Raw genomic sequence first — 22380 nt, forward strand, 5'->3', positions numbered from 1 at the left:
CACTCCTCACCCTAAACATCTTTAGAAAGCTGAACCAGAGGAGCTCAGTAAAGAAAGGCAGGATGCTGGCAGCTTGATATTCTACAGAAATGAGTGAGGAAGCATAATTCACAATCAAATCAAGCTGTCAGAAACCACTTTGAGCAATATGTCATTATTAGAAAAAGAACATTTTCCTTAAAAACCCTGATTTTTAACAGTCAGCAATAAAACATATAGAAATGCTTTCTGAGAGAAAGAATGAAACTTGCCCAAGACCCAGAAAGTGAAAGTCACTCAGTGGTGTTTCACTCTTTGTGACCCCACGGACTGTAAAGTCCATGGAATTCTATAGGCCAGAATACTGCAGTGGGTAGCCTTTCCCTTCTCCAGGGGATCTTCCCAACCCAGGGATCGAACCCAGGTCTCCCACATTGCAGGCAGATTCTTTACCAGCTGAGCCACAAGGTAAGCCCAAGAATACTAGAGTGGATAGCCTATCCCTTCTCCAGCGGATCTTCCCAATCCAGGAATAGAACCAGGGTCTCCTGCACTGCAGGCGGTTTCTTTACCAACTGAGCTATGCTGCTGCTGTTGTTCCTGCTGCTGCTGCTGCTGCTGCTAAGTCGCATCAGTCGTGTCCGACTCTGTGCAACCCCACAGACGGCAGGCCACCAGGCTCCCCGTCCTGGGATTCTCCAGGCAAGAACACTGCAGTGGGTTGCCATTTCCTTCTCCAATGCATGAAAGTGAAGTCGCTCAGTCATGTCCAACTCTTAGCGACCCTGTGGGCTGCAGCCCACCAGGCTCCTCCATCCATGGGATTTTCCAGGCAAGAGTACTGGAGTGGGGTGCCATTGCCTTCTGAGCTATGAGGGAAGCCCAAAGATCCAGAAAACATGAAGGAAAAAAAAAAAAAAACCTTCTGATCCTACTGTTGTTACATATGCTCAGCTGTCTGACCAGCCGTAACTGATTCCTCTTTCCCATCAGACCCTAACAACTCTCCTTTGTGATGTGAGGATAGGCTTTGGCTTTTGGAGGCAACCGTGAGTTTGTTCAGTGTCCTCTCTTAAGAAGAAACAGAAGCCAGATTGAAGGCAAATTTTACTATTTTTCCAATGCCCTTAATTTTTTTTTTTTAATTTGGAATTTCTCCATAATGATCAAGAGATACAAAATTTATCTTGGGTTTGATTCAGTGTCTAATTATACTTGGTCTGAATACTGAGTCAGGATAAAACCTGAAGAAGGCTAAACAACTCCTTGGACTTAGAAATAGCACCATAAGTTGAATTTACCTGCTCCCTTCCACCCCAACTTTTATTATGGAAATTTTCAAAGATATAAAAATATAAGCAGATTAATGAGTGCAGGGGCCCATTATCAGCTTCAACAATCGAGACCCACAGCCAATCCCATTCTATCTACACTCTCTTCCACCCATAATCCCACATTCAGTTCAGTTCAGTCGCTCAGTCATGTTCGACTCTTTGCGATCCCATGAATCACAGCATGCCAGGCCTCCCTGTCCATCACCAACTCCCGGAGTTCCCTCAAACTCACGTCCATCGAGTCGGTGATGCCATCCAGCCATCTCATCCTCTGTTGTCCCCTTCTCCTGCCCTCAATCCCTCCCAGCCTCAGAGTCTTTTCCAATGAGTCAACTCTTCGCATGAGGTGGCCAAAGTACTGGAGTTTCAGCTTTAGCATCATTCCTTCCAAAGAACATCCAGGACTGATCTCCTTTAGAATGGATTGGTTGGATCTCCTTGCAGTCCAAGGGACTCTCAAGAGTCTTCTCCAACACCACAGTTCAAAAGCATCAATTCTTCGGCACTCAGCTTTCTTCACAGTCCAACCCTCACATCCACACATGACCACTGGAAAAACCATAGCCTTGACTAGATGGACCTTTGTTGGCAAAGTAATGTCTCTGCTTTTCAATACGCTATCTAGGTTGGTCATAACTTTTCTTCCAAGGAGTAAGCATCTTTTCATTTCAGGGCTGCAATCACCATCTGCAGTGATTTTGGAGCCCCAAAAAATAAAGTCTGACACTGTTTCTACTGTTTCCCCATCTATTTGTCATGAAGTGATGGGACCAGATGCCATGATCTTCGTTTTCTGAATGTTGAGCTTTAAGCCAACTTTTTCACTTTCCTCTTTCACTTTCATCAAGGCTCTTTAGTTCCTCCTCACTTTCTGCCATAAGGGTGGTATCATCTGCATATCTGAGGTTATTGAGATTTCTCCCTGCAATCTTGATTCCAGCTTGTGCTTCTTCCAGCCCAGCATTTCTCATGTTGTACTCTGTATAGAAGTTAAATAAGCAGGGTGACAATATACAGCCTTGACGTACTCCTTTTCCTATTTGAAACCAGTCTGTTGTTCCATGTCCAGTTCTAAGTGTTGCTTCCTGACCTGCATATAGGTTTCTCAAGAGGCAGGTCAGGTGGTCTGGTATTCCCATCTCTTGAAGAATTTTCCACAGTTCATTGTGATCCACACAGTCAAAGGCTTTGGCATAGTCAATAAAGCAGAAATAGATGTTTTTTCTGAAACTCTCTTGCTTTTTCGATGATCCAGCAGATGTTGGCAATTTGATCTGCCTTTTCTAAAATCAGCTTGAACATCTGCAAGTTCATAATTTCACATTACCTTGAAGCAAATCCCAGAAATTCTAACATTTCGTCCATGGATATTAATGCATCTCTAAAATATAATATAACTATAAAACTATTATCATATCCTCCCAAATTAGCAATACTTTTTATTGTTAGGAAGAGGAATTTCTATTTCAATACCACCACATTTCCAGTTAATCATATTTTCAACTGTCTCAAAGAAGTTGTATTTTAAAAGACTATTTCTTTGTTTACATTAGGAACTCCTCAGAGTCCACCATGGTGGTTGGTTGATAGGTTTGTTAAGAATTTGGGGAGGTGCACATTTTTTTAAAGACTACTTTTTAAGAGCCACTGTAGGTTTTGTAACAAAATTGAGGGAAGGTGCATACAGACATTTTCTATGAAGTTTCCTAAGAATTTTTAATCTATAGGTTTCCTCCTTCATCTCTGTTCTTTCTCCCGACAAGTTATTTATTGAAGAAACTGGGTTATTTGTCCTGTAGAGTGTCCCACAGTCTCACTGCATTCCCAAGTTCAATTTTAACATTATCTAGTTCACTTTAAATATTCAAGTTGGTTAATATTTTCCTGACCTTTGTTGATAATTAGGTAGATACAGGTATCACATGGTACAATGAAGAAAACCAGCATGAAGTGGACAGGGGCTGGGGTTGCACGGCTCTAGAACAGGCCGTTGGGCTGAACCCCAGCTCTACCACTCTCCAGCTGTGTGGCCTTTAACCAGCTTACTTTTCTGTGCTTCAGGGTCCTATCTGTGAAATGGAGATAATGCCTTACAACTGGGCTTCCCAGGTGGCTCAGTAGAATCTGCCTGCCAAGGTGGGACATGTGGGTTTGATCCCTGGGAGGGAAAGATCCCCTGGAGGAGGAAATGGCAACACACTCCAGTATCCTTGCCTGGAAAAATCCCAGGGACAGAGGAGGCTAGTGGGCTGCAGGCCATGGGGTCACTAAAGAGTCAAAAACGACTGAGCATGCATGCATGCACAACTTCACAACTACTGTGGGAGATTCTCTGAGTTCATTGAGAAAAAGACGCCAGCACACAGTAAGCTCTCAAACAAACAAACAAAGCTGTCATTACTATCCTTTTTAAATCATGATTACCTCTACTTAAAAGTGAAAGTCTCCTCCTCAAAATTAAAGCTCAACCTTAAAGTGTCCCCTCTTTTCTTCTCCAACTAAGTGACTACTCTAAATCGTTGAGTTCTTGCCAATTTCTGTTTAAACAGCACTTCTGAACAAAAACTACCCCTGCTGTGTGATAAAGTATCTTCCATATTTTGCAAACAGTAGGCAGAATCAGCTCTCCTTGAACAACTACAGAACTAATCTACTTGCCCGTCTAGGAAGCATTCAAGTGAGGCGCAGCAACTTCTGTTTACTTTCACAAAGAGCCTATCATGTGTCAAGCATGATGTTTATTTAGCACAGACACTTCACGAATTATTTGCTGAATTTCAGTGGGGAGGGGGGCATTCAATGGTCTATGTTTTAATTAGTAATAACCCTAAAGTTCTCATTTAAAATATATATTCAGTACCTACCACTGGGCTACGTGCTGCAGGGAGTGAAACCTTAAAAGCACAGTCTTTAAAAGAAGTTTATAATCCATCAGGAGGGATGTGGAGAAGGCAATGGCACCCCACTCCATTGTTGCCTGGAAAATCCCATGGATGGAGGAGCAGTAGGCTGCAGTCCGTGGGGTTGCTAAGAGTCGGACACAACTGCACTGACTTAGCAGCAGGAGCAGGAGGGAAGAGAGGTATACTAATTATCCATAATGTAATATAACATGAGAGGGGCAGATAAAATGGTTGGGGAAAAATTAGGTGGGGCAAGTAACTCAGAGTTAAGGGTAGTTATGGGGGGCACTTTTTAAAAAAGAGATGATGGATAGGATGAAAGTTTACACAATGTGTAGAAGTTTAATAGACCACAGAAAGGAGTAGAAGAAACAAAGAGACAGAATTTCAGAGAAAACAAGAGTCTGGTGGGGGTCAGAGAATGGCAGTGTTCCGATTGGATGGAGTAAAAGGGCAGTGAGAGAGGTGGCTAGATTCTAAAAGCCTTTGACAAGTGGTAGTCAAAAGACTGGACTAGATTTGGCAAAAAACAGAGGTTTCCTCAGCCAGTGAGTGGCATGGTCAGAGTTTCATTTTATATAAATTAACATGGATGTGCCAAGGCAGGAGAAGACCACCTCTATCCTAATTTAGTCAAGTAAAAGAAAAGAAGACACAAATATCAGTTATATTATATATGGAGAAAATATTAACATAACATGAGAGAAGAGATGGAGGAGAACTCAAACATAGCAGCAAAGTTTTGAACCTAAATGTCTAGTGAAAATAGCGGTGCCATTAATACTGATAGAAATCAGTTCAAAGAGCTGGGGGTGGGAGAGAAGTGATATAATAAATCCTATTGGAATGTGTTGAATCTGATGGACTGGCATATTACAAACTGTGGGCTACCAGAACCAACAGGAGAAGTGTCGAGAGTGGGCCAGTGAGAAAACCTCAGAGAGGTAATATGTAAGGCAGGCTAGTGAAAACAGATGAAGAAGTATTGTTTAGAGAAGAATACGCAGGTTACTACAGATGGTTGAATTCAAAGAATGAAAGAGCTTCAGAGGAGTTGTGAAGACAACGGACAGATGGGAGAGGTTAAAGGAGTGAGTGAGGAGGTAAAAGCAATGAATGTTACCACTTGTTCAACAAACTCAAAAAGAAGAAAGAAAAGACGGGATATAGACAAGAACACTGAAGAATTATTTGTTCTTCCGGAACGGGGACCTTCTGAAGGTCCTTATGCAGATCAGAGGTGATATGGAGTTATACATGGAATCAAAAAAGAAATGACACAAATGTACAGACAAAACAAAAACAGACTCAGACCTGGAGAATGAACTTATGGCTGCCAGGGGGAAGGATGGGGAAAGGGATAGTCAGGGAGTTGGGGATGATCATGTGCACACAGCTATCTTTAAAACAGATAACCAACAAAGACAGACTGTACAGCACATGGAATTCTGCTCAATGTTATGTGCCAGCCTGGATGGGAGGGGAGCTCGGGGGAGAATGGATACATGTATATATATGGCTGAGTCCCTCTGGATGTCCACCTGAAACTATCACAACATTGTTAATCAGCTATATTCTAATATAATACAAAAAGCTTTTATTTTTTGAAAAGAAAAAAAAAGGTGATGGTGAGGAAACAACTGAATACTCAAGAAAGAAAACAAGTGACCCTGGAGACAAAAAAAAAAAAAAAAGAGGCAAATGAAAAGACCGAAATATGTTAAGGCAGAGAAAGAAAATGAAGCTTGAAAGTAAAGACGACCAGCTGTCAGATGTGCTCTGTCGTCCTCCAAAGAGTTTCAAAAGACTATGACTTAAACTGTAGAGATTTCACCTAGAAAACCAGACTCTTGACTTTTCTAGAAAAAAGAGAAAGATTGGCGACACCAGGTCAGGCTTCCACAGGACAACTAATGTGGCTGTCACCTGCCCATCTCCTCTTTCATTTCAGTAATTCAGAAGGCCTCTCTGGGCAGTTGAGTCTGTGATCCCTGACCTACATCCTTTCAATTAAAAAAAGGAGATGATGTCATCCTTAGAGAGTGAGGACGCTAGACTGAGACTTGAAAACTGTGAAAAGCCATTGTAATAGTCATCGAAGGAAATGGGTTAGGAAGTCAAACAGGAGATGAATAACCAAAGAGTTGTTGTCTGTTGGTCCACTAAAGAGAGCAGGGATTCATCATGTTGCCTGGCAGTGCCCTACAGCCTGAAAGCAGAGACCTCAGGACAGCTGCAGCAGAGGACAGGAGGACAAGGGTCCTGGGGTGATGGGGGGACCTCAGTGAGAAGACCTGCCCTTGATGGAGAGTCCAAAGGGGTTGGTGTCCTGGGAGAGTGCAGAGGACACATTGTGGGAACAAAGAGTGGATTAGGAGGAGGGAGGGGGAATGGAGGACACCTGGAAGGCAAGATAAAAAGAGTCGTCCTGGAACTCTTCGGGCAGGAACTTGAAAGTTATCATCTGTATAAAAATATTAGAGGACAGACCACACATCAAAGGTTAAGTGGAAGAAATGGGAGACTTTGGGAGGAAAGTAAAAACTAGTATGATTAGTACAAAAGGGAAAAGTTAGTTCTGCAAAAATTTATTAGCACATCTTCTCCTTGCTATTCAACTCCTAGAAAAAGTGAAAATATAACCAAGCTTGCTAACCAATGATAAATTAAGTTCAAAGAATTATATTTTTGTGAAATGAGCCATGTGAATGTCAATGGCTTTTCAACTACACACTTGACTTCCTTCCAAATATGATTTTGGAGATAAAAATACACTCATTCTTTGTTCTTATATGCAGAGGACTGTATACATTATCTCAAGTTTTCGAGAAGAAAGAAGATCAAAAGTTTGAAGTTCAGTAAGTTCTTGGTGTCCCCTACAGCACATGCACGTATAGAGGGAAGGGACCCAGTCAGTGCTCACACCTGCTGGCCTGGTGCCTCAGTCTGCGGAGTCTACATATTCCCTAAGTACCTGTATGTTGAAAAGAAACACACACAAAACAAAATGACATATTAAATGCAGAGACTAATCCTACAAAGTTACACCCCAACTGGCAGCCTAGCAGCTCTGCTGGGAACAGCAAGCATGGCAGCACCACGAAGGGGCAGGGATGGGCGATTAAGGCTTTATCTTCAATGTTTGGGTTATTTGCTCTTATGGTGAGAATGTATTCCTTACTTAAAACAATTTTAATTAAAATTCAGTAAAATGAAACTAAATCAACCTTTCTAATCATCAAAGAAATATACATTTAAATGAGATCTTTTATTTCAAATATTACTAAAGAGACTGGTGAGGCAGAATACCTGTAAGGTGTGGGACCAGAGGAAATGCAACGGTGTGGCCACTGCTGTTTTTCTCTGAAGAGATAATGCATGCCCAAAGCACAACATTTAAAGGTACGAAAGAACCTGTTCTAAAAATTAAGTCTCAGGACTTCCCTGGTGACCAATGGTTAAGAATCTACCTTCCAGAATAGAGGACGTGAGTTCAGTTCCTGGTTGGTGAACTAAGAGCCCACACGCTGTGGAGCAACTAAGCCTGTGTGCTGCAACTAAGCCCCAACGCAGCCAAAAATGAAGAAAACTTTTTTTAAAAAGTTAAGTTTTCATCCCTCTCCTATACCCTAGACACCAGTTCCTCCTCTTAAAATCTACTACTACCAAGTTTCTTAGGTGTCCTTCAAAGAGTCTACTAAATCATGGGGAGGAGTGTAAATCAATACACCTTATTGAAAGAAAGCTTAGCAGTATCTATCAACACTTTAAATACACATACCTTACTAGCTTTCAACTCCAACCATAAGACTCTACAAAAAAAAATGACCTAGGTATCTAAATGCCCATGGCAACACTTCAGAGGTAATGAATAATTAGAAACCACATAAATATAAAAAATACAGCTTGTATGTCCAATAGCTGAAGAATCCCATGGACAGAGGAGCCTGGCGGGCTACAGTCCATGGGGTCACAAAGAGTTGGACATGACTGAGCGACACACACACACACACACATCCAATAGAACACGGTGTGTGCACGTGCACACACGCATGTGCACACTCAATTATGTCTGACTCTGCAACCCCACATTCTGTAGCCCACAAGGCTCCCCTGTCCCTGGGATTCACCAGGGAGGAATACTGGAGTGGGTTGCCATTTCCTTCTCCCATAGGACACTGTACAGTCATTATCAGACCTGAGAGAGCTCTATATACAGTTGACTCTTGAGCAACATGGAGGTGGGAAGGTTAGGGGCACCAATTCCCTGCACATTTAAAAATCTGCATATAACTCACATTCAGCCCTTGGGATCTGTGGTTCTGCATCCAAGGATTCTGTCAACAGGGGATCATGTAAACAGTGTGGTACATATTTAGTGAAAAAAGTTCCTGTGGTTCCTGTGTAAGTGGACCTGTGCAGTTCAAACCCATGTTGTTCAACAGTCAACTGTATATAAACATGGAAAGATGTTTCATGACACATTGGAGAAGGAAAAAAGGGAGCTTCCAAGAAAACCAACAGTATGACAGTGTTTCTGTAAGTTAATAAAAAATTCTGGATTTGCATTATCTGTGTGTATGAATGTTGCATATGTCTACGAGGATATTCAAACAATCTTTAATTGTGTTAATTACAGAGGATTTGGAAGGGGTCTAGAGTGGAAAAAAAGAATAGGGAACAGTTTCAATTTTTTAATACTATGATATTATTTGCATTACAATGAGCGCATAATACTTTTGTAACTTAAGAGTTTTAAGAATTAAGGTAAAAATAAAGCTGACAGAAATCAGTATTACATGGATGAAAATAATCATCTGTAAAAATATTTTTGCATGCATGTTATTAAAAAGACTAAGATATGACACGTAAGGATTTAACTGCCAAGAGCTGCCCCTAAGGCCCAGGCATGAACTAACACATGATTATATTGAAGGATGAATAAGAATCACGCATTCTAAGGGCTGCCAGACACAGAGTCCCAAAGCTGCGGAGCGAAGTCAGAAGGGCCCAGTGATCCACAAAATTCAAGTTCTTTTCTCTTCTTATAGACCCAAACTCAATAACTTTCAAAAAGTGATTGAAAATATTGAGGGTGGACAAAGAAAGGTAATGGACATGGAAAAAAGGAGAGCTAAGTAAATAAAGGTATTACAAAATCCAGGAATTTCAGATGATCTCCAGGAATAATCCCAAGGTCCATTTTCCAAATTTCAGCCAGAAGCCAAAACTTTCTTTCTGAAAAGGTGGGCATCAACTGTAGACTTTAAACTTTAATCCAAGCACACACAGTACACTGGTCATGAGAAAGTAACACAATGAAAAAGCTGACAAAAAAAGGACAGATGATTAGAACGCATGGCGTGTCCTTCTATCTTGAGCATTGATCATGAGGAAAAGATGCACTCACTGATTCCATGAATTTCCCAGGCTTTCCAGCAGATAAACCTCTCGAAGGAGAAAACGCTGAGGCAATGTTCATTCAGAAATGCTACAGCTAAAGATTATAGCAGCAGTGGCCAAACCTCCTTCCAATACTGGCCTTATTTCTCAAACTCACAATGCTCGTTTTCTACTGCTGCCACAGCAAATGACCACAAATTCAGCCTGAAACACCACCTATCTGTCATCTCACAGTTTCTGTGGATCAGAAGTCAGGGCACAGCGTGGCTCAGCTGGGTGTCTACCCCAGGGTTCACAGGCAGAATCATGATAGCGGCAAGGCTGTGCTCCTCTCTGGAATCTCTGTGGATGAGCTCATTCAGAGTGTGGGTAGAATTCATTCTGTGGTTGTAGGAGTGAGATCCCCATTTCCTTCCTGGCTATGGGCCAGGGATTGTTCTCAACTTCTAGAGACCACTTGGCTCGGTGCCTCATACAAAGTCAGCAATGGCGGGTCAGGTCCCTCTCAGCTGCCTTCCTGCCTCGCCTCTCCTCCTGCCTCCTTCCTTCTGCCCCATCTCTCTGCCGCTGCTGCTAAGTTACTTCAGTCGTGTCTGACTCTGTGCGACCCCATAGACGGCAGCCTACCAGGCTTCCCCATCCCTGGGATTCTCCAGGCAAGAACACTGGAGTGGGTTGCCATTTCCTTCTCCAATGCATGAAAGTGAAAAGTAAAAGTGAGGTCGCTCAGTCGTATCAGACTCTTAGCGACCCCATGGACTGCAGCCTACCAGGCTCCCCCGTCCATAGGATTTTCCAGGCAACAGTACTGGAGTGGGGTGCCATTGCCTTCTCCCATCTCTCTGAGTCTTCTGTTTTTAAAGGCTTAAGTAATTAAAGTTTGCCCACCTGGAATGTAAACTGCTGTAACTACTATGTAGAACAGTATGAAGATTCCATAAAAAACTAAAAACAGAGCTATCACATGATCCAGCAATCCCACTCCTGCGTATATCTTCAGAAAAGACAAAAACACTAATTCAAAAAGATACATACACCCCATGTTCGCAGCTGCACTAGTTACAAGTCAAGACATGGAAGCAACATAAATGTCCACTGACAGATGATGGATAAAGAAGACAGGGGACATACACAAATGGAATACTACTGAGCCATAAAAAAGAATGAAATAATGTTATTTGCAACATGTATGGCCCTAGAGATTACCACACTAAGTGAAGTAAGTCAGAGAAAGATAAACTATCATGTGATAGCACTTGTAAGTGGAATCTTTAAAAAATGAAACAAAAGAACTTCTTTACAAAAAGAAATAGCAGAGGTAACTACACTCAATATATTATAATAACCTATTACGGAAAAGAATCTGAAGAAGAATATATATTAACATATGTATAACTGCATCACTTTGCTATACACCTGAAACTAACACAACATTGTAAAATAAATATACTTCAACAAGAAAATTATTTAATGCTGAATTCCACCACCTAGACAATTGAGGCTTCTCTCCCTACCTTACAGCATGCTATTCCTTCACAGCTGTACTTGGATTAGTGCTGACTGAACAACCAAATGACAGAAATCCTGGGAGGACACCTTTAGGATTATGCCTACCATACTCATTTATATTCTGAGGTTAAAAAAAGATGATGACACAAGTAATCCAATCTACCTGGATTTATCAGTGTATAATAATAAACTGGCACTGCTCTTGAGTTATTTCAATTAAACCTGAAAATAACTCTACTAAATTATTATCATAACCATCTTCATAATCAACAAAACTATGCAAGCCAGAATCAAGACTGCCAACAGAAATATCAATAACCTGAGATATGCAGATGACACCACCCTTATGACAGAAAGTGAAGAAGAACTAAAGAGCCTCTTGATGAAAGTGAAAGAAGAGAGTGAAAAAGTTGGCTTAAAGCTCAACATTCAGAAAACGAAGATCTTGGCATCTGGTCCCATCACTTCATGGGAAATAGATGGGGAAACAGTGGAAACAGTGGCTGACTTTATTTTGGGGGGCTCTAAAATCACTGCAGATGGTGACTGCAGCCATGAATTTAAAAGACGCCTACTCCTTGGAAGGAAAGTTATGACCTAATAATTTTGAAAATTACAAAATAGTCATACAATGGAATACTAGCCCTAACATATTAAGGAGGCTACAAAACACCATGTATAAGACTGTGCACATACATGTATGCACACGCATGTGAGCACAGTCACACCCTTTCCATTTATCTTATACAATAAATATTGAACCACTTGTGTGCTAAACATGTGTCTAGTTGCTATGGATATAGCAATAAACAAAACAAAGTCCTGCCTAGAAACAGCAAATATACAAATAAACAAGTGAAAATATAAGAGACAGTGATAATACCATGGAGGGAAAAAAGCAGCGTAAGGAAACAAGGAACTCACAGAGGAGGGTTGTTATTCTGTGAGCTGGTCAGGGAAGGTGACTCTGATATGGTGACATCAGAACACAGCTCTGAAGGAAATGAGTGAGCCATGTGGTTCTCTGGGGGTAAGCTTGCAGAGTAAGCCGAGGGAACAGCAAGTCCAGGTGTCCTGGGGCAGAAGAACTAAAGAAGCAGAGAGGAAGCAATTGTGGCTGCAACCAAGTAAACCAGGAGGGAAGGAGAAGGGGCAGGGGTCAGAGAAGGCCAGGACTTCTGTGGCATTTTAAAGACTTTGGAAATGAGAAGGCATCAGAGGATTCTGCATACAAGAAAAAAGATATAGTTTATCCATAAATAAAGAACTGAAGGGACTCCCCTGGTGGTTCAGTGGCAAGACTCCGTGTTCCCAATGCAGGAGACCCAGGTTCAATCCCTGATCAGGGAACGAGATCCCACATGTAGCAACTAAGAGGTTGCATGCTGAAACTAAAGATCCAGGATGCCACAACTAAGACTTGGTAAAGCCAAATAAATAAACTATATAAATGGCATTTTAAAAGAGCTGAAACTCAAAAATACTAAGTGTGAAAGTGTTAGTCACTCAGTCATATCCTACTCTTTGTGACACCATGGACTATATAATATAGCTCACCAGGTTCCCCTGTCCATAGGATTTCCTAGACAAGAATACTGGAGTGGGTAGCCATTCCCTCTCCAGGGAATCTTGCTGGCCCAGTAATCAAACCCAGGTCTTCTGTATTACAGGTAGATTTTTTCCTTACCTTCTGAGCCACCAGGGATGCCTCAATCTAGAAATAATTACCTCTTCATAATGGGATGATAACTTAGGAACTTTTGTTTCCCCGTTTTACTTATTATTCAAAAGAAAAGGTTTGGTATGTAGAATGTCAAGTTAGTTTTCAAGTGGACAGAAGTGAACGATCAGCACTGCTTTGGGGACAGTGGTTAGGCTCCCGTGTTCTGGATCAAGAGAGCTAAATTTGGTTTCCTCACTTCGAGTCCACATTCGATTTACCCAATGTGCATTAAACATTAGTCCACTTAGCTTAAATTTTAAGTAATAATACCCACCTCTTCTGGCTGTTCTGATGGAAGGAAAGCACTCGCACAGTACTGAGTACACAGTAAGAGTCCCTGGGGCCCTATATCTGTTAGTATCACCGCCCAGCACAGATTCAGCCAGGTCTGTTTTATGTATGGAACAGCTAAAACGTGCCTGTCATCTGTAGCGTGCGTGGGATGCAGGCGATATGTCAACCTAACCTGGGCTTCCTCCTGGCGTCTCCCTCTGAACACCAGTGCAATCCAAGAGATAACACAAGTCCAGCTCAACTTAATTTCCAAAACCCAAACTGAGAGAATCCATGAGGCTCTGCGGCAAAGGAGGCCAAATCTAAACCACAGAAACAAATGAACTTATTTCAAATTTAATTCATTCCTGAGGTTTTGTAAACTCAGCTCTCAGGCCAATCTGTAATCCTTTATTCCTTTAGTCTTCATTTTTCTGTCAAGATCTGAGACAGCCAATAATTCATATTTACATTTAAAATTTATATTTAAAATGCAGGAATACTGACTGCAGGTTAAGAAGAAAAAGCTTTAATTTTCAAATAATTAAATGCAATAATATATTCTACAAGAGGACCAATTTCTGGGTGCAAATTTTGAAAACATTCAGATGTGTCAAGTTTCCCATGTGTAATTTTTAGCTGTCAACACAAATTCTCTCCACAGATGAAGAACATTATTACAAAGACTTTATCATTAAGAAAAGTCTCAGCTAGTTGCATTCAACATTCTAGTTTAAATGACAATTATACTGTTTTGTTTTCTGAGGGGGAGGAATAAACAACTTTACCATCTCCTAGTCTGTGTGTCCTCTCTAAATGTCAACTTGGCCCAATTACATTTATTTTTCATGTAGGGAAATAGCAGGGTTTGTTTCACATGGGTGCTGGGTATGTGCACAGAAATTTCACCATTTAATTTTCGTGTCTGGAAGGAAAGGAGCTTATAATTACACCATGAGGTATAACTATAATTAGGTTCTCAAATACCATAGGTATCCCTATGATCCAATTGTAAAATAACAGAGAGTTCTGGTACTGTGTTACTGGCTTGGCTTTTTTTCCCCCTTGAACCATCACATTCCTCTAACCTCAGGAAGAATGAGAAAATCTTATGGTTGAAAAGGTTTTTTTTTTTTTTTCTTTAAAGATTAAAAAAAAAATAAGCTAATACAAAGCCATTACTATTACTCAGCACTGATGAGACTTTCATATATACTTGTGATGCTTAAAAAATCATTATGGTGGCTATGAGTTATATTCTGCGAAAGAAGTTAATGGCAAGTTTAGGTAAGGTAAGTACCTTTAACCTTGTTACCTCCAGTGATGCTAATAAAACTTGGCAATAATGTAATTTCTTAGTTGACATAGTACAGTGCCCTCTACACATGGTCCTTTATGATTATTTTGAGAAGAGACACACATACAATTTAAAAGTCGTACTCAAGCTTAAGTACCATGTTTGTGTTTATGTGTAGGTGGTTTTCATGTGGAGGTGAGAGGCAGGAGGAGCAGTATATACTGAAACTATTTTCCCCAAATGCCCTCAAGAAATGAGTAAGATATTAGGTTGATGAAAAAGCAATTGTAGTTTCATATCATGAATTTTAAATCATTATAACTAGGCTCAGTTCAGTTCAATTGCTGAGTCATGTCTGTCTCTTTGTGACCCCATGGACTGCAGCACGCCAGGCCTCCCTGTCCATCACCAACTCCCGGAGCCTACTCAAACTCACGTCCATTGAGTCAGTGATGCCATCCAACCATCTCATCCTCTGTCGTCCCCTTCTCCTCCCACCTTCAATCTTTCCCAGCATCAGGGTCTTTTCAAATGAGTCAGTTCTTCGCATCAGGTGGCCAAAAAGTATTGGAGTTTCAGCTTCAGCATCAGTCCTTCCAATGAATATTTAGGACTGATTTCCTTTAGGATGGATTGGTTGGCTCAAACACATCTTTATCAGTCAAAAGAGAGACCATTACAATCAACACACTTTTGCCAATGAAAAATAAGTTTGTTTATTCCTGTAGTGTAAAAATCCATGCTTTAGGATTCAATGAACACTTGGAAAGCATTTTCTGTCTCCTGCTGGTTGTAGAAGCATTTTCCCTGCAAAAAGTAAATATGCTTGAAGAAGTGGTAGTCAGTTGTCGAGAGGTTAGATGACTGTGGCAGATGAGGCAAAACATCGTAGCCCAATTCATTCAACTTTTGAAGTGTTGGTTGTGTGACATGTGGTCAGGCATTGTGGAGAAGAATTGGGTCTTTTCTGTTGATCAATGCCAGCTGCTAGAGATGCAGTTTTCAGTGCATCTCACTGATTTGCTGAGCATACTTCTCAGATGTAATGGTTTCACTGGGATTCAGAAACCTACAGTGGATCAGACAGGCAGCAGACCAGTAAACAATGACATGACTTTTTTTTAGTGCAAGTTTGGGTTCGGGAAGTGCTTTGGAGCTTCTTCTTGATCCAATGACTGAGCTGGTTGTTGCTGATTGTCACTGTTGTATAAAATCCATGTTTCATCTCGGGTCACAACACAATCAAGAAATGGTTCATGGTTGCATAGCATAAAAGACAACACTTCGAAATGACAATTATTTTTTTATTTTCGGTCAGCTCATGAGGCACCTACTTACGGAGATTTTTCACCTTTCCAACCAGCTTCAAATGCTGAATGACCATAGAATGGTCACCACTGAGCTCTTAGGCAACTTCTCGTGCAGTTTTAAAATCAGCTTCAGTGATGGCTCTCCATTGGTCACTGTCAACTTCCAATAGTCAGCCACCAGGCTCCTCATCTTTAAGGCTCTTGTCTCCTTTGCAAAACTCCTTGACCCACCACTGCACTGTACGTTCACTAGCAGTTCCTGGGCCAATATGTCGTTGATGTTGCAAGTTATCTCTGCTGCTTTACGACCCATTTGAACTCTAGTAAAAAAAAATCACTCAAATTTGCTTTTTGTCTAACATCAGAATTTCTCTAGTCTAAAATAAATTCATTACCAAAAAAAAACATAAAGCAAGAAATGTGCATTAAAATGATGTATAACATAACCACATTTAAGAATGTATTCCAATATCAAATAGCAAAGTTCAACAATGCAAAACTACAATTACTTTTGCACCAACCTAACATTTCTTGCGGAGAAGGCAATGGCAACCCACTCCAGTACTCTTGCCTGGAAAATCCCATGGATGGAGGAGCCTGGTAGGATGCAGTTCATAGGGTCGCTAGGAGTCAGATACGACTGAGTGACTTCACTTCCACTTTTCACTTTCATGCACTGGAGAAGGAAACGGCAACCCACTCCAGTGTTCTTGCCTGGAGAATCCCAGTGACTGGGGAGCCTGGTGGGCTGCCATCTCTGGGGTCGCACAGAGTCGGACACGACTGAAGCAACTTAGCAGCAGCAGCAGCAGCAACATTTCTTGACTCACATAGGATAGTGTGTGTGATATACAATATAAAATATCTTATATAATTACACATATTCCTACTTTTCTGAACTGCTTCCATTCTAGAAAGATAAAACAAAAATAAGCACTCTCAGTTCTTGGGTGGATGATCTTATTTCTGGAAGTAGCCCTTTTCATTTAAAATCAATTACAGGCTCTAAACACCAAATAACCTTGGAAAGATTGGGAAATTCTTTAGGGAAAGGGCAAAAGTATGAGAAACAGCATATGTGAACATGCTAATAAAGCATTGGTAAAATATAAAATGCCTAATAATTTTATCCCCAAATATTTTGAGAGCCAACTTCCACTCAAACATACTCACTCATTACTACTGTATGAAGTGTAGACAACTACTCAAAGTCACATGGAGAATGGTGGGGCTTTGTTGAAGCAACAAAATGACTCCAAGAAATAAAGAAATAAAACTTCAAATGAAGATAGATCCTTTAAAGAATTGAGTGATTCTTAGCATCCAGAATTACCAGAAAACAAACTAATTTAGAGAAAACTATTTAGAAATCTATAAGAAATCTATAACTTCTCTGAATACTTGAAAATATAAGAAAGCAGGTCACATCCTAGTAGTTTCAGGTTTGTCCCCAGTTAATCTACATTACTCATTTCACATATAAAACTATTATGGAGGTATTTAGCACTTAGACAAAGTATATCTACAGTGTCGGAAACTTTTTATGAACTGACCAATCTGTAAAAATAACATGAGTATAGAAACTGATATGGAAAAGACAGAGCTCTTGTAGGTGGTAAATACAGCCATGTAAACGTCGATATGGACTATCATTCTACAAACTTTTTAGGTACTTGATAAAAATCTACACATTTCAGTTTTTTCAGATTATTCCCTTTTCTTATGGAAAAGTAAGTATTATCACCATGATGTTACTTCTGAAAACTTTATTTTGATACAAAAAGTTCATCAGGAGAAAATTTTTTTCCTTTATTAATTTAAAAATAACTCAAGCTATTAAGAGATTATAAAGCAGACTCTCTTTTGTTCCCCCCAAGAAATAGATATGCAGCCCAAAGCAGGGAATTATCAAATGAGAGAACTTAATGCAATTTCAGATTTTGAAATTAAAATCTAAGGTCACCTGGACAAGTCAGTAAGCCTTGTCTCAAAGTGGTTTTTTGGTTGTTGTTGCTCAGGGGGACTCGTAAAAGGGAGGTCTTTGAAATTTCGAGATTCTTAATCCCTTTCCCCCTTCCTCCAAATATTATGCCTGAGCAAATGTAAAATAATCTTAGAACTGCAGACCTATGTAGATTAATTTATTAGCCTCCAATAATTCCAAGTGAGAAGTTAGATGATTTATGAGCAATTCTGCGAGCCATTCTTCCAATGTACCTTCTCCTGGTCAGTGGTGGACGTCAGGGCTGAGTTTACCTGAAAGCAGCCTACAAGAAGAAAACTCTTCTGAATCAAGACAAATCCAGACTGCCAACAGCAAAGCACAACAGACATTTCCTGTTTCTTCAGTAAATGACAACAGTCCTATTGCGGACAACATTCCAGAGTCTCAGGAGAAAGAAACAATAAACATGAGATTCCATTTTGCATTCCTACCTCCCGTAAGTGAAGTGAAGTCGCTCAGTCGTGTCCGACTCTGCGACCCCATGGACTGTAGCCCACCGGGCTCCTCCATCCATGGGATTCTCCAGGCAAGAATACTGGAGTGGGTTGCCATTTCCTTCTCCAGGGGATCTTCCCAACCTCCTGTAAACTTAACCTCAAATCAAAGCTTTCACAAATCTGTATAACTAGTAATGTAAGCTAAGCCCACAGCACCTAGCCTTTTATCAATTAAGGGTATTACTATGACAGCCTCTGTGCGAGGATATCCCCAAACAGGGTTTTCATTCTATGATAATGTTATCACTGGTAAAGAATAAAGAATAAAGACTCAAGTCTCTTTCTTTCAATATCTTTTTCATTTAAATACAGAAATGAATGTTAATGGCCATGCTGCTGCTGCAGCTAAGTTGCTTCAGTTGTGTCCGACTCTGTGTGACCCTATAGACGGCAGCCCACCAGGCTCCTCCATCCCTGGGATTCTCCGGGCAAGAACACTGGAGTGGGTTGCCATTTCCTTCTCCAATGCATGAAAGTAAAAAAGTGAAAGTGAAGTCACCTGTATGTCAGAATTCTTACATTTAGGCATGTAGAAAACCAAAACCTGCATCAAACTTTTAATTTCTCCAAGCAGATCTTGGAACCAGGATATCAACCACAACAAGATGACTCAAAACTGGTATGTTATTATACCAAAATATACTCCAAAAGCAACAGATGTACTCAGGAAGTAGTTTTATTTCAGTAGGATAGTTCTTAATGTCAAAATATTCTGTATTCATTTCTCATAATTCAACTTGTCTCAAATTTAAGTTTTAAACAGTGAATGAAAGAATAACATTGACAAATGAATAATTGGAATTTCTTTCCAATGCATAGCCTCTTTCAACCATAAGACCATGATTTAACTTATTCATAATATTATGTAAAATGGTATCCAGCATGCTTAAAAAAGTAAATATATTTGATAAAAGAATCAGGACCATTAACATAAAAAAGGGGCTTTTTTCCCCCGAAACAATATTCCTTAAAAGGATTTAAGCCAATGAAAATACAAGCTTGGTAATAGGTAAAAGGCTCTAATGCTTTAATTCTGTTTTGTACTGCTGTATCATAGCCAAGTGACTGTCACTCCTTAGAGAAAGGGGGAAAGTTGGGTTAAAATTTTTTTTGCCTTCAACCCTGATTTATGATTTCCTCTAAAGAAAAGCACAATTTTCTGCCAAAAAGAGGAAAACAAGGCTTAGCTTTCACATCAGGAAGGAAAACAAACAGACAAACCGGTAGCAACATTTTTTTTGCATATAACAATCACTATTATTTAGCCCATTCAAGTGAAACATAAAACCAAAGAAAGGAATAAGGAACATATAGTCTTAACAGGATCTGCAGAAAATAAAAAACAAGAAAAGTCATGTTTAGAGAAATTTCCAGAGCTTTTTCAGCTCTCATCAGAAACAAGCAGTTGTACTTTCCATAACCAGTGCCACAGGAAAGCGATACCTTTCTTCCACCATGCCTTTCTTCCACCATGCTAGCTCTCCAAATAAAATAATTTTGGAAAAGAACCAGGAGCTGGCCATTTTACAAAAATCATAGAACCTTACTGTTGAGGGGACCTGAGCCAACATCTACATTCAGGCTCCCACTCAAAGCCTGAATGTTTTCTATTACATCTGGATGAATCCTACCACCTCCTCTAAAGGGCTAGATTTACTCAGTTAACTGGAAGGGCCTGCCTTCCCTGAGTCAGTCTGCCTGCCCCACCCAGCCTCATTGACCGTTTAGGACTGTCCTTGGGGATCAAACAATACAAGCCTATTCCCTCTTCTGTTTGGCAAGCAGACAAGTTTTATAATAGCAGCCCTGTCTCCCTTAACTTCCTAGGACATTAAGTCCCAGTTCGCCAAACCACTCCTAACAGAACATGATTTCCAGACCCCTGGTCACACTGTCTCTATATCCCACCACAGCAAACCTTCCGATTTGGCAACATTCCTCTTAAAATGGGATGTATGGAGTCCAGCACTAGGATCTCTGACCTGGAGTACAAAAGGACCACTGTCTCCAAGAAACTGGACATGAAACCTGCTGAACCTGAGGTCCCCTTCCTTTAACTTTCTGTTAGCATAGCATCACCATCTTTGCACTTAAAAACAACCCCCAGGAAGCTTGTCAAACCAAGTTACACCACTTTTAACTTTTTAAGATGTAAAATCACAACATGACATATAACCCTGTTAATTAAAATATTACCAGCTCAAAAAATAAAATCTTACCAGCTTCACTTTACCATGTCATGTACAGATTATCTTCTGGATTCTGACTGTCATCAGTTGTCTCTCCCAGCTATGTTTCAACCACAATTCCCAACACTGGTGAAAATGCTGAATAAGAACACTGTGGTGAGCTAACCTCCAAGTCATTTCCTCCTAATGCACATCTTTTTTTTTTTTTAACCAAAGAAAATACAAATTTTCATTAAGCAATCATTTTAAATAAAACAATCAGCTTCACGAGGCTGAGAGAACTGGTGAATGGCAACATGTAAGGAATAGTTGATTAAAAACAATTTTGTTGGTCCCAGTGTGGAGCTCTCTCACCAGCACCAGCACTGACTTTTTAAAAAAAATGTTGCTTCGGGTCTTAGTTGTAGAACTTGGGATCTCTGTTGTATCATGTAGGAAGTGTTTGTTGCGGCACAAGGACTCCCTAGTTGTGGTACAGGGGTTCAGTAGTTGAGGCATAAGGGCTTTGTGGCTCCAAGGCACATGGGATCTTAGTTTCCCTAAACAGGGATCAAACCTGAGTCCCCTGCATTAGCAGACAGATTCCTAACCACTGGACCACCAGGGAAGTCCCTGGCGTTGTCTTCCCTTGGCCACGCATTATCTCCAGAGCTCAACCGGAGCCTCCACAGGATGGCCAGCTAATGTCTACAAGTTGCCAGTTTTAACGCATTCACCATAACACGCATCTAAGCACTCAGTGTTAACCAGATGGTGACTGTTCAGCAGCCCTGGTATCAAGTTAAACTTTGCTGAAACACTGGCATTTCCCACAGTGGCCTTTTTGTGTCCTCCTTCATTTGTAAGACAGCAGGTTTATCCAGCGCACCTAGCAAGGCACTTATAAACTGCCTCTCCAGTTATTTAAATAATGCATATAATTCAGAAAGCATCCTAGCTATTCAGTTTGGGAGACCTGGAGGAGAGAAAAACAGTAGGAACTGAGGCAGGAGATAGAAGGGCCCCAGGCTAAACCGTTTCCTGTGGACAGAAACCCCGTAACATCAGAAACTCCATAAAAGCAGGATGATGGAGGAGGCTGGGCACTGCCCAAAGAAGAGACAGAGACCGCATACTTCTCATTCTTGAAGTTACAGAGATCTTTCTGACTACACATGCACAGAAAGGCTCCCTGGAGGTCAAAAGGGAGGGGGTGTTACCTCATAGTGAGTGATGTCAACCTACCCATAGATCTCTTGGCTAGAATCCATCTTGGCTAAGAGCTATGTGCATACATGGGAGGACCCCGAGCTATACCAAATACGGACTTAGAACCGGGTGAAGCAAGATGACTGGCCAAAGGAAACCCAGAAGAAACGTCCCCTAAAAGTGATTCAAACCACGAGGGCATGACTCTATGAGTCTGCCTGTGTCTATCCACACCTACTGTACTCATTTTCCTCCTAATAAACACTTTACTTGTTTCACTACAATCTGTCTCTAGGTGGAAATTCATTTCTACACAGTGATGGGCCAGGGCCTTGTCACTGACCACTGGTCCCTGGTGGTCTATTGGTTAGATTCAGTGCTCTCACTGCCTCAGCCCAACCTCAGTCTCTGGGTGGGAACTGAAACTCTGCTTCAAACAGCTGCAGGCGGAGGCCACCAGAGATCAGAACCATTTGATGTTGGCTTCCCAGGTAGTGCAGAGGGAAAGAATCTGCCTGCCAATGCAGGAGATGCAAGAGACACGGGTTTGATCCCTGGGTCTGGAGGATCCCCTGGAGGAGGGCATGGGAACCCGTTCCAGTATTCTTGCCTGAAAATTTCATGGACAGAGGAGCCTGGCGGCTACAGTTCATGGGGTTGCAAAGAGTCGGACACGACTGAGTGACTGAGCACACACAGCCAGTTCCATCTCCCTCTTCTAACAGAGGACACTCGAAAATGGTCTCAAAAATATGCAGAATTACTAAGGA

General features: G+C 41.0%; 1 protein-coding gene across 28 annotated transcripts in view; it reads right to left on the bottom strand.

Annotated features, from left to right (window-relative positions):
• Window positions 1-22380, bottom strand: part of PPFIBP1 (PPFIA binding protein 1) — a 203192-nt gene that overhangs the window by 154253 nt on the left and 26559 nt on the right. For 2 of the 28 annotated variants that reach the window (XM_069585503.1, XM_069585495.1), the window contains exon 1: window positions 20453-20560. The exons of the other annotated variants lie outside the window; for them this stretch is intronic. The gene's annotated coding sequence lies outside the window, so the exon portion shown is untranslated. Of the gene's footprint in view, window positions 1-20452; window positions 20561-22380 lie in introns of those variants that run through there. 28 annotated transcript variants of the gene reach the window in all.

The sequence above is a fragment of the Ovis canadensis genome, chromosome 3, assembly GCF_042477335.2.
Source record: "Ovis canadensis isolate MfBH-ARS-UI-01 breed Bighorn chromosome 3, ARS-UI_OviCan_v2, whole genome shotgun sequence".
NCBI lineage: Eukaryota > Metazoa > Chordata > Mammalia > Artiodactyla > Bovidae > Ovis > Ovis canadensis.